The sequence below is a fragment of the Sarcophilus harrisii genome, chromosome 3, assembly GCF_902635505.1.
Source record: "Sarcophilus harrisii chromosome 3, mSarHar1.11, whole genome shotgun sequence".
Taxonomy (NCBI): domain Eukaryota; kingdom Metazoa; phylum Chordata; class Mammalia; order Dasyuromorphia; family Dasyuridae; genus Sarcophilus; species Sarcophilus harrisii.
Window position 1 is genome coordinate 95143205 of NC_045428.1, and position 13528 is coordinate 95156732.

General features: G+C 34.0%; 1 pseudogene; it reads left to right on the forward strand.

Moving 5' to 3' along the window:
* The first annotated feature begins 3330 nt into the window (after positions 1–3330).
* Positions 3331–11707, forward strand: LOC105750024 (annotated as a pseudogene).
* The last annotated feature ends 1821 nt before the right edge of the window (positions 11708–13528 follow it).

A 13528-nucleotide genomic window follows, 5' to 3' on the forward strand; every position in this document is an offset into this window, starting at 1 on the left:
ATGCTATGGAATGTTATTTTTCTGTAAGAAATGATCAGCAGGATGATTTCAGAGAGAGACATGAGCTGAGTGAAATGAGCAGGACCAGGAGATCATTATATACTTATAACAATACCATATGTTGATCAATTCTGATTGACATGGCTCTCTTCAACAATGAGATGAACCAAATCAGTTCCAATAGTGCAGTAATGAATAGAACCAGCTATACCCAGAAAAAGAACTCTGGGAAATGAGTGTGAACCACTACATAGAATTCCCAATCCCTCTATTTTTGTCTACCAGCATTTTTGATTTCCTTCACAGGTTAATTGTACATTATTTCTAAGTCTGATTCTTCTTGTCCAGCAAAATAACTGTATGGGCATGTACACATTTATTGTATTTAACTTATACTTTAATATATTTAACATGTATTGGTCTACCTGCTATCTGAGGGAGGGGGTTGGGGGAAGGAAGGGAAAAATTGGAACAAAAGCTTTTGCAATTGTCAATGCTGAAAAATTACCCATGCATATATCTTGTAAATAAAAAGCTATAATAAAAAAAAGAATAACTGTTCTCCCTTCAGTGACTCTTTGTTACTTCTTTTCCATTTGACCAATTCTACTTTTTAAGCAGTTATTTTCTTTTTTCCAAATTGTTTACTTTCCCTCCCCCCATAATTTTCTTGCATCACTTTCATTTCTTTGTTCCATTTTTCTCCTTTTTTGAGCTCTTTCTGGACTTGAGACCACTTCTCATTTTCTCTTGCAGTTTTCCCCTAGCTGTTTTGATCTTATTGTCCTCTTCTAAGTTTGCCTTGGTCTTCCCTGTCAGCATAATAACTTTCTATGGTCATTTTTGTTTGTTTGTTTGTTTTATACTCAACTTTTTTTTTAGCCTTTTCCCTTTCTTTTAAATTTGATGAGTGAAAGGGGCATTATCTCAGGCTTCTTGTGTCAAGGGCTGGTTTACATGGTATTGCACTGATTTTGTGCTGAGGTCCATGGGGGACCCCCATGTCTGCTGCTGTGCTAGGAGTAGTGTACAAGTAGTGACTGGTGCTGCTGGAGGCTGAGGAGGTCTGGCAGCTTGCCTGAATCCTAAAGGTGATACTTTGCAAGTGCTAAGGCTGGTGGGGTGTCCCTAGTTTCTCCAAGGCTAACTGAGGCACCTGATAGCCTATATGCTGACAGCTTTCTGTTTGCCCAGTACTACACTGAAGCAAAGTGAAATCTGGTCACTGCATATTGTCTTTTCCTTGGGTTATGCTGAAGCATGTGGAGTTTGTCTTCTAGAGGATAGCTCTTTTCCAGGGTTATACTGAAGAATGAAAGGTTTCTCAGCCTTGGAATCTATCTCTTCCCCGGGCTATGCTGAAGCACATGGGGAGTCCTGGTACTGTCATATGCCTTCTCCACTACACTGGGTCTTAGGATTTCCTTCTGGTTTAATAAGATAGGACTTGTTACTGGCTTACTGGAACTCTTCCCGTTTTGGATTACATTTTCCTTTTGACCAACTGAGATAGACCAATTTTCAGTCTTCCAAGTTTCTTGGATAAACAATTTTTTAAAAATCCATCTTGTTACTGGTTCTGCTCTTCCAGGATTTGTTTGTTTAGAGTTGAGGATTGCAGAGTTATAGTGGTTTACTGTTCATTCTGCCATCTTGGCTTCTGGAAGTGTATTGCATTTCCTTATTTCAATAAGGAAACTAGAGAGAAGATTGTTTCTCTTATGTTTTGTCATTCTTTTGATTTTGTTTTTATTATTTCCTTGTGTGTTAAAACATTATTGCTTCCCTTTGCCCAATTTAATTTTTTTCCAGAAAAAAATATTTTATTCAGGTAACTGCAAATAAGAAATCAGAGTGGTTTCCCCCACTTCTGCTGGACTTCCTTCCCTTGACCCTTCCAACATGAAGATTATCAAAGGAGGAATTGTCAGAAGTGCAGTTGGGCCCTGGGGCCCACCTCCCCAATAATGTCAATTTTTTTTAATAAATGAAGTCTGGTGTTCACTATCCCCCCTAAGCCTTCTTAGTGATGATTTGGGGAGATTGAACAGGATGTATGGAGGAGAGGTAGAAAGGGCAGGTGACCATGAGTAACAAAACTGCATGGCTGAGTGTCTGGAAGTCACAGAATATAAGAAAAAAAATTAAAAAAGAAAATAAACAAAATGTGTTCAGAGCTCCTGGGAAGGATGACAGTTTAAAAGGAAGGACTGTGGTTGGGGGGCTTATGAGGAGGAAATATCCTTGCAAAAAAAAAAAAAAACAGTCATTCCAAAGGGAAAAATTTCCTTCAATCTCACTTATTTGATTTTAGAAGTCCTTTTAAAATTTCTTTTAAAAAGGAACTTTAGAATTATTTCTGTAAATAATTTCTAATATTTTGAGTAGAGAAATTAAGTAACTGGGCAGTGGTCATATAGCTAGTGAGAGAAACAAGGTATCTACCCTGGCTTTCTTGACTTTAAATTTAGTATTCAATTCAATATACAACAGTTAAGTTACTTAGGTAGAATACAGGTATTTTAATTCTCTGAGGCTCAAAACACTAGAGATATTAGATCTCTAAATTATAGAACTGGTATTTCAGGATGCTGCTTTCATTAGTTTGTTGGAACTGAGAATATGGGGACTGGATAATATTTTTAAGAAAACTATAAAATTATGTGCAATGTCTTTGGAACCTCAATTACAAAGCTGAATATTTGTGTCTATAAAATTAACACTTTTCTTCTCTTGTTATCTTTGGGAACCTGCTTTTTCTTGTTTTCCATTTCTGAATATATTTTTATGTATTATGTGACTGTATTCTAGTACATAGTTCTGAAATAGAATTAGAGTATATTTTTCCATTGTATATGATACAAAATGTCATATCTGACTAAATCAAAAAAGAAAAACAATCATTTCTGTCATTTATTGCTAATTTTTTTCCCTTAAAGGTGGATTGAGACCTGAATCTATTTATAACAAATTATAGTTCAATTTTCTTTGGAAATCATAATTTTAATCAAGATCAAATTACATGGTGCTTTAAAAGTCAATAACTTTTAGAGAATTCAAAAAAGTAGCTGATGATGAACAGGATCTATGTTTTATCTTAAAGTTCTTTCTAAGACAGCTTTGATACAAGCATTCTTGTATAAAGTATTACGATAATTGTTTTTTAAAAATCCCCAAGCTTAAGCCTTTATACTATTTCATAAAATTAAAACATAAAAACCTTTTTTTAAAAAGCAAACAAAATTTTTATTGCTATTTAATTAAGCAGATTTATGAAGTCTTTCTAACATATGGTAGCTATTCTCCTGAAGCATCCTTGTTCAAGTGGAAATGACAGAAAAATCAGCTTCTACAGAAGGCAAAAACCTAAAGATATCTCAGTCTAAGGTTCCAGGGTAATGGTTTATTTGAAACACCTTATAATCAATAGATTCATCACAAATGACACCAATGTTCATATACTATTGTCTCATAAGTACATTAAAGAAACAAAGGTAGATATTAGAAACTGCAATGGAAGATTAAGTTAAAATAATTAAAAGGAAATAACAGCTGTTAAGTTACTGCATGAGCCCATTCCTTTTGCTCATCACAGAAAATAATTCTGTACTTGAAACTTAGTGGATGCCCATCTGTAAGAGAAGCTGAGTAAGTTATGATATATAAATTTTACGGAATATTATTATTCTATAAGAAAGCATCGGCAGAATGATTTCCAAGAGACTTGGAATGAGACTTAAATGAACTGATGCTGAGTAAAGTGAGTAGAACTAGGAGAACACTGTACATATCAACAAGATTATGTGATGATCATTTCTATGGGACTTGGCTATTTTCAAGTGAGATGATTCACTCCAGTTCCAATAGTCTTGTGATAAACAGAGCCATTTGCACTGAAAGAGAGGACTGTGGGGACTGAGTATTGATCACAACATAGATTCATTTTTTTGTTGTAGTTTACTTGCATTTTATTTTCTTTCTTTTTTTCCTTTTTGATCAGATTTTTATTGTGCATCATTATAATTGTGGAAATATGTACAGAAAAATTGCAAATGTTAGCATATATTTGATTATTTGTTGTCTAGGGAAGGTACTGGGGGAAGGGAGGGAGAAGAATTTGGAACACAAGGTTTTGCAAGGGTGAATGTTGAAAATTATGCATATGTTTTGAAAATAAAAAGCTTTACTTAAAAAACAGAATAGTTCTGTAATTCTATGTGTAATTTGTGGTAACAAATAAATGATGTTATTTCAGAGGAAAGAACTCTCATTATTAATTTTTTTCCTATGCTCCTCTTTAATGATACAACCAAAAATATAGATTACAATTTGTTCTACAGCATCCAAATGCTGGGTGATTAGTGTTTATTTAGCATCACCCTTTCATTTTAATGATAACAGATACTAAGACTGACAATGTTTAAGTACTTTATTCTGTCACACAATCAATGAGTGATATAACAAGGACAAATAAAACCCAGATCTTTTGATTATTCCTTGTCTTTCCATTATATGATACTGCCTTGAACATAATAAATGTAAAATAATTTGCAAACCTTACATAAATGTTAGGCATTATTTTATAAACATTATCATCATCATCATTATCAATCAGTCATCATCATCATTGGTATTGTTTCCACATCATATTACATCAACTTTGTATTTAAAATAATAGATGCTGAGGCACAGCCAAGATGGCAAAGTAAAGACAGAGACTCACTTAAACTCTTCCTCACACGCTTCCAAATACTTTTAAATAATGATTCTAAATAAACTTTAGAGCACCAGAAGCCACAAAAATATGAATGAAATAATTGTCCAGTCAAAATCAACTTAGAAAGTCAGTAGGAAAGATCTGCTGCACAAAGTGAGTACAGGATAGCCCTTACCCTAGCAAACTGGGAATAGATTTTTGGACTTCTGAATCAGTGCCAGCAGTGGTGATTTCCAGACTTTTCAATTCACATACACCAAAGACAACTTGGAAGTTTGGCATGAAAAGTTTGTCATACTGGGGGCAGAGAGGAGCCCCAGAGAACCAGGAGAGGCCTCAGGAGTTACTGAATTAGCAGTGGTAAGACAGCAGATCAGCCATAGTAGCAGCAGCAGTGACTTCCAGACGTCTCAGTTTACAGACTATTAAGGAGAGAACTCCAAACGAAAAAGAAATTACACAGATCTCTTTACCAGCATTGAAGCAGATTTGCCTACACTCAAATCCAGGTTTCAATGCTGGCTCACAATCCCAGGGCAAGGAATTTTGCTCATGCTCTAGAACTTACAGCCAGAGTGTATCTAGGTTACAGTGCCAGGGTAGAAAAGAGTACTTTTGGTCACTCACAGATGAGAGCATAGGTGAAGTATAAACACATTTCATTAGAGAAACTTTCTTCAAAATTATTTCCAAAATTACTATTAGTAACTATTTCTTCATTTATACTATTATCTCTCCCTCCTTTCACCTTAATTCTCTAAAATGTTTTGCTTCTGATCTCTCCCTCCATAAGCCCTTCCTTCTTTCATACTCCCTCATTCTTATATCCTCTTCCCTTCCTACTTTCTTGCAGTGTAAGATAGATTTTTATGCCCATATTGAGTGCATGTTATTTCCTCTTTGAGGCAGTTCTGATGACAGTAAGGTTCATTCCCTCCTTCTCACCTCTCCCTCTTCCACTCCACTGCAAAAAGTTTTTCTTGCCTCTTTTACTGGAGATGATTTATGCCATTTCAACCTTTCCTTTCTCTTTCACTTAGTGAATTCTTTTCTCACTCCTTAATTATATTTTTAGATATTATTCCTTCATATTTAACTCACACCTATGCCTTCTTTATTTCCTTCTTCTCTCTCTCCTTCTCTTCTTCTTTCCCTCCCTCTCTCTTGATCTCTCTCTCCCTCTCTCTCCCCTTTTATCATACCTTGTATCATACCACCTTGAAAGAACTAAAAGCTTAGGTTCTTGGAAGAATCTCTGAAAAGTGCTACACAAAACCCCTGAACATTAGGACATTATACTTCAAACCTGGAAACAGAAACATACTTTAACAAAGAGTTAAACAGATTGAGAAAGTGAATAAACAATAGAAAAGATTTTTGACCATAGAAAGTTATTATAGTGACTAGGAAGATCAAAATACACATTCAGATAAAGATAACAAAGTCAAAGCTATATCCAAAGCCTTCAAGAAACGATAAGAATGGTCTCAGGCTTTGAAAGAGCTCAAAAGGAATTTTGAAAATCAAGTAAGAGAAATAGAAGAAAAATTCAGAAGAGAAATGTTAATGAGGAGAGGAATGCCTTAAAAAGCAAAATTGATCAAATGGAAAATGAGATACAAGAACTCATTGAGGAAAATAATCTCTTAAAAATCAGAGTTGACCAAATGGAAGCTAATGACTTTATGAGAAATCAAGAAACAATAAAATCAAAAGAATGAAAAGATAGAAAACAATGGGAAATATCTCATTGGGGAAAAAAAAGTGAACTGGAAAATAGATCCAAGAAAGAAAATTTAAAATCGTTGCTCTACCTACAAGCCATAATCAGAAAATGAACCTAGAGATCATTTTTCAAGAAATTATCAAGGAAAACTTTCTTAAGATTCTAGAACCAGAAGATAAAATAGAAATTGAAAAAAAAAAAGAAAACCCAGTGATCACTTTCTGAAAGAGATACCAAGATGAAAACCCTAGTAACATTATAGCCAAGTTCTGGAAAAGTCAGGTCAAGGCAAAAATATTGCAAGCACCCAGAAAGAAACAAGTCAAGCCACAATATGGATAACAGAAGATTTAACAAAATCTATATTAAAGGAATGAAGAGTTTGGAATATCCTATTTAAAAGACCAAAGGAGCAAGAATTACAAGCAAGAATTACCTTTCAAGCAATACTGAATATAATCCTTCAGGGGGGAAGGTAGCTATTAAATGAAATAGAACACTTTAAAGTGCTTTGACCTTTGTGTCAAAAGACCAGAGATCAAATGCAGATCTCAGGAAAAGTATAAAGGGATAATTAGGAAACAAATCATCAGAAAACAGAAATAAAGTACTTGATTAAGTTAATCTGTTTATCCACATGGAAGAATGATACTTATGACACATAAGAACTTTCTCATTATTAGAGCAGTTAAAAGGGGAGAGAGAGGGAGAGAGAGAGAGATCAAGAGAGAGGGAGGGAAAGAAGAAGAGAAGGAGAGAGAGAAGAAGGAAATAAAGAAGGCATAGGTGTGAGTTAAATATGAAGGAATAATATCTAAAAATATAATTAAGGAGTGAGAAAAGAATTCACTAAGTGAAAGAGAAAGGAAAGGTTGAAATGGCATAAATCATCTCCAGTAAAAGAGGCAAGAAAAACTTTTTGCAGTGGAGTGGAAGAGGGAGAGGTGAGAAGGAGGGAATGAACCTTACTGTCATCAGAACTGCCTCAAAGAGGAAATAACATGCACTCAATATGGGCATAAAAATTTATCTTACACTGCAAGAAAGTAGGAAGGGAAGAGGATATAAGAATGAGGGAGTATGAAAGAAGGAAGGGCTTATGGAGGGAGGGGTCAGAAGCAAAACATTTTAGAGAATTAAGGTGAAAGGAGGGAGAGATAATAGTATAAATGAAGAAATAGTTACTAATAGTAATTTCGGAAATAATTTTGAAGAAAGTTTCTCTAATGAAAGCCTCTTTTCTCAAACATTCAGGGAATTGAGTCAAATTTATATATATATATATATTTATAATAATAGTCATTTCCTAGTTGATAAATCATCAAAAATCATGATCAAAAAATATGAACAGTTTCAGGTGATTTAATCAAGTTATTTTAAGCCATATATACATTCTAATTCATTATTGATTGGATAAATACAAATTAGAACAATTGTGAGTTATTACATCATATTATTAGATTGGCTAATGATCCAGAAAAGTTAAATGACAAATCTTGGAGGGAATATGGGGAAAATGAGATATCAATACATTGTTGGTGGTTTGTTTGTTGCTTTTTGGGATAGATTTATTTTTTCTTTCTCAACTTTACTTTTATGGAAATGGTTGTGTAACTTCATATGTGCCTTCTCAATAAGAGGTAGAGTGGTGAGGGAAGAAGGAAGATAATATGGAATCCAGAGTTTTAAAAACACATATTCAACATTGTTTTACATGTGACTGGGGAAAATAAAATATTAAATAAAATAGGTCTTTAGATGTTTGGAGAAATACATTGTATTTCATATCCTATTCTGCTATCTATCCTTCTACATGTTTTTCTATAAACTCTTCCTTTTTGAGTACTACATTTATTTTTATTTGAAATAGTAATAGAAAGAATTATTCACTAATTCTTGATGTCTCATTGAATCATTCTCTTTCACTTGTCCAATTCTAATTTTTAGTGAATTATTTTCTTCAGTTAGCTTTTTAACCTTCTTTTACATTTGATATCTGTACTTTTAAAGAAGTTGTTTTGCTTATTGGATTTTTTTTCCAATTTCACCAATTCTATTTTTAAAAGAGTTGTTTTTTTTTTTCATTTCACCAACTCTGTTTTTCAAAGAGTTATTTTCTTTTGTCCATTTTGCCAAAACTATTTTTAAAGAAGTGTTTTTTTTCAATATTTTTTCCATTTTACCAAATGTATTTTTAAGGAGTTGTTTTCTTCAGTTAATCTATTCTTAGAGATCATTTTGCCTTTTTTTTTGTTCATTTTTAAAGGTTGAGGTCTACCTTTTAGGCAAAGGGGAGATTGTCCCAAGCTTCATCCACAGGTAACAATAGCTTTCCAGACTGTGACTTGATGAGAGACCAGATTTTATCAATAATACCTGAACACTATAGCTGTGAATCAAGATCCAAATGTACATGTGATCCATGTTTTCAGCTTAGGAGGTGTCATCTGGTTCTTTATCCTTCAGGTATCAAAAGAGATAAGGAATCAAAATATGAGGTAATGCTAACTCATTTGAAAACTTTTCACAAACAGCAGGATATGAAATTGGAGAACAAGATGTTGGATGAAGATTCAGATGAGGAAAAAGAGACACGCCACAAAATAGGAGAGAAATATTAGTAATCAATATGTTCAAATGAAGTATACTTGGGGAATTCTTTCTTTCTTTCCTTCCTTCCTTCCTTGTAGTGTTTTTCTTCTTTAAAATAATAATGGTTTTCTCTGGGAGCAGGTTTCTTAGGGAGGTTTTCTGGAGGCAGCCTTAGTTTCAATTAAAAGTAATAATCATCCAAATGCAGCCAAGTGTTAAAAGTTCAGATCTTTTATTGCTTCCTCCAAAATATCCTGGTTAGTTTTTCTTAGAAGCCTGTCTTTCTGATTGGTTCCAAGAGCTTTTGCAGTTGTTCTTTGCCTCTGCTTTCTTCAGCCTCCAGCCAGCACAAAGGTGGAAGATGGAATGAATCTCTCTGGCCTCCGAGAGAGGGCTTCTCTCTGAACTCACTTGATGCTCCCCTCTCAATCTTTTCAGCTGAACTCCTGACTGAGCCTCTGTCCGCTTCTTATATATCATCTCCCAAGGGTTGACTACTACTCTCTGAGGCAGGGATTAAGGGAGGTGTGAATTCACAAAGTTACAAAGTTAATTTTGTGAATCTCCCATACTTGTGAACTCCAAAGAGTAAAGGTGTGAGCACGAGCATTGTTTCTCAGTTCCACTTACTACCTTGTTTCTTCTGGCCCATAACATCTCCTTGTAAGATCAGATCAATCATACTGAACCATGCTAAATTAGATAATTATTGTTTCTATCAACTCTAATGACTTAACACTTTGTAAGGATTCCAACACTTCCTTCCTTCTTTCCTTCTTTTTTTCCTTCCTTCCTTCCTTTCCTCTTTTCATCCCTCCCTCCCTTCTTTCTTTCCTTGCTTCTTTGCTTCCTTCCTTCCTTCCCTCTTCCCTTCCTTTCTTTGTTCCTTCCTTCCTTTCTTTGCTTCCTTTCTTCCCTCCTTCCTTTCCTCTTTCTTTCCCTCATTCCCTCCTTTCCTCCTTCTGTCTACATAGGGTATCATCTCCTTAGTTATAGATATTCATAAAAATATTTTTCCTCTTTTGCAGTTCTGAATTCTTCCAAGATATCTTGGGATTTATTGGCTAGATTATGTTCTTAAGGATCATGCTTTAAACTAAACCAATTAGATTCTCTTTGGCCACCATTGGTCATTGTTTGGACACCGATTGACTCAGATTGAATGTAAATAGCAGTCATTTCTGCTATGGCCAGAAAACCTGAGAGTTTTGCCCTTTCAGATTCATTCTTTTTTTTTTTAAGTTTTTTGGGCTAGGTGAAACAGGAGATGGTTTGCCTCAATTGCTCAATAACCTAGCCTTAATCCCTGAATGGGTGCAACCTCAATCAATCTGAGACTTATAGAAAACTTCAGTTTGCAAACATGTTCAGTGTCTCCCATTTCATCCAGGGCCATCTCCTGTTGTTTTGATCTATATCTTGCCACTGTACCCAGATGGTTCTGGAGGAGAAAGTGAGGCAGATGACAATACACAGTTCTCCCTAACTCAAATCCAATTCATTTATATGTCATGGCATCATCTTCCTGATATTATGGCCCTCTTTGAGAACAAAGAATAAACAAAAATTTGGAGAATGGGAGAAGATGCCATTAAAGATTTTCAGTAGGAATGTGAGACATTTTCTATAAATGATCCCACAAAGCCATGAAAGGGTTTTATGAAGAAGAAGGAGATGAATTAGAATACTAATATGAGATCTAGCACTTGATTTTACATTATTAGGTTTCTTGTGGATGATACATCAGGAAAATGACTGGTAGCTAAGGCCTTTAACTTAGGAAAGAAAAATGAAGCAATGATCCAGTGCTCCCTGGAAACTTGTCAAATACTCAATTCTTTGGGTTTGCTGCATCAGAAGGCAGCATCTGGAAAAAGGAAAGCTAAGGACTGGGAGGAAAAAGATTATTATGACAGTGATGATGACATATTCCTTGATCAACTAGTTTGATTGTGCAGCAGCATATTAACAGGATGAAAAGAAGCTGAAAAGATTAATGATATGCTAGAGACCTATGATTCACTGATTAGGAAGTTAAATAATATAGATCCAGTAGAAGTTGAAAGTCTCAGGCAAAGCCCTGTCAGAGTGTGCAACTAAGGATTCTTTGGATGCTTTGAACAAATCAGGAAATATAGTAGATGGTGTTTCTAAGGAAAAACAACACTTCATTTGCAAACATTTAAGCTGAGGAAGGAACAACAGAGAGTTACAGGACTGATTTAACTTGTGAAACCAACAGAGATACCAGAAATTAGGAAAATTGAAAACCCAGGCTGAAAATTTGGAAAACAAGCCTAAACAGGCAACGTTGCCCCTCCCCTCTCTCTCTGTCTCTCTCTGTGTGTCTCTCTCTGTGTCTCTCTGTGTCTCTCTGTCTCTCTCTCTGTCTCTTTCTGTGTGTGTGTGTGTGTGTGTGTGTGTGCATATGCATGCCATGAAAAGAGGAAGCAAATTTAAATTAAAACCTGGAATAGTAAGGAGATTGTACCCCACTTCCAGCATTCCCTCCAAGTTTAATAAGATTGAATGATAAACCTGAAGAAAAGCAGGGCAAAGAAGAAGACTGCAAAGAAGTATCAATGGATCATAGACTTTTAAAAATAGAAATGCAATCAGAAGGAAGGAATTTAAGAAACTTATCCAAGTCTAAGTCTTTCAAGGCAAAATAACCTGATAACCACTAAGCATGAAAAAGGATCTCTGATTCACTCAGAAAAAGGATACTCAGAGGGTAAGGAAATAACCCAGGTACAGTGGGAGTCTTTTAAGTCAAGTAAAAGTTGAAAACAGAACAAATAAATTCTGAAGAAAAGGTACAAGCAAATCACCATGAAGGCTTTATTCTCAATATCCAGAAAATGATTCAGACTACTGAAAGCCAGAGTAGTGAGATAACACATCTTAATGAAAAAAATATGGCTATTGATTCCCAAGTTCTTTATTTTATTCACTTCTGCCCAAGAGGTGACATTTCAGCAAGCCCATTAATTGGTTAAATTTGTTAACATTTCAGGTTGAATGGTTATGGATGAAGCATTTGAGAAAACATTTATAAATTCTATGTGGTTTGATCTTCTCACCCAGATTCTTGACTTTTCAAATTAATGACCTTTGATTTTTATCTTCATTTGGAAATGATTCCTATGTTTGTTTTTCATGCATCAAAGTGAAAATTTATATGTGCATATAATCTAAGAAGTATATATTTCCAAATCAAGCAAAAGGAAAATAATGTTTTCATGGGTTTTCTATATCATTAGATTAAAAGAAATGAAAAGTAGTGCACAGAAAAGGTTTACTCTCTCATCATCCAGGCTTCATATGAAAACTAAAAGTAGTTGCTAAAGGCTTCAGGAAAAAAAATAATATTTTGGAGATGCATTCGATACTTTTTCCAGATTGACATGCCATGCTTTTTTATATATGTATTCATTAAATATTTATTTAATTTCTTCAAAATATAATATAAATATAAATAAGATATTGGATATTATAAAATAACCATGCATGGGGTACTATGCAATATTTTCAAAGAAACAAAAATGTTTACATTAAAATCACTCTAAATATAATTTAGTCTTTCTTTCATAATTTAGAAGACAGCTTATAGTGTCTCCAGTTCATCATCATGAAGATCTGTTTTGTTGTATTCTCTAAGTATCATTAATAATTAACTAAGTTTTCTTGCTCATAGAATGACAGAAAACAAATAAATTATTGGTTCTATATTTTATTATTAGCCATTGTATCTGATTTTCTTTAGACTGTTCAAAAAGAGTGCTGTTACTAAACCTTCAGATACATGATTTCATAAATAGTATTTTAGGTGACAGATAAAGTATGAAAGGCTCACAAGTATATGAATATTATTCTTCAGGATTTAATTTGTATGTTATACATATATACACATATACACACATACACACAGATTTTTTTTCTTAAACATGTGCACTTTTATTTGAACTTGTTTGAAGACAGTGGACAGGTAAAGCTCCTTCCTTCCCCAAAGTCCTGATACTTTATATGGTATATAGGGAAACTGTAGTCTTCATTCATATCTATGTTGGGAGCAGGGAGAGAATTTAATGGTCTATTCGTTATGGCTCTGACATTTTTTTTAAAAGTACCAACTATTAAGGTAAAAGATACAATTTTTAAAGGATTAAGTAATTTACATGTATATATAAAAATACATATGTGTACACTTATAGAATATGCTTGTATATTTCATGCATATGTATGTATACATATATGTATGCATAGCTATATATGTGTGTGCATATAGATATAAATGGCTACACTGAGTTGTTTTAACAGACCTGTTTTATGAAATTATATAAATGTGTTATATATTAAAGCATCATATATAATGTTCTAAATCATAATTTACTAGAGAAATATAAATTAAGGAATCACTTTACACTTTTCAGATGGGCTAAAATGTTTAAAAGGGAAACCAACAAATATTGGAGGGAATGTGGAAAAATTGG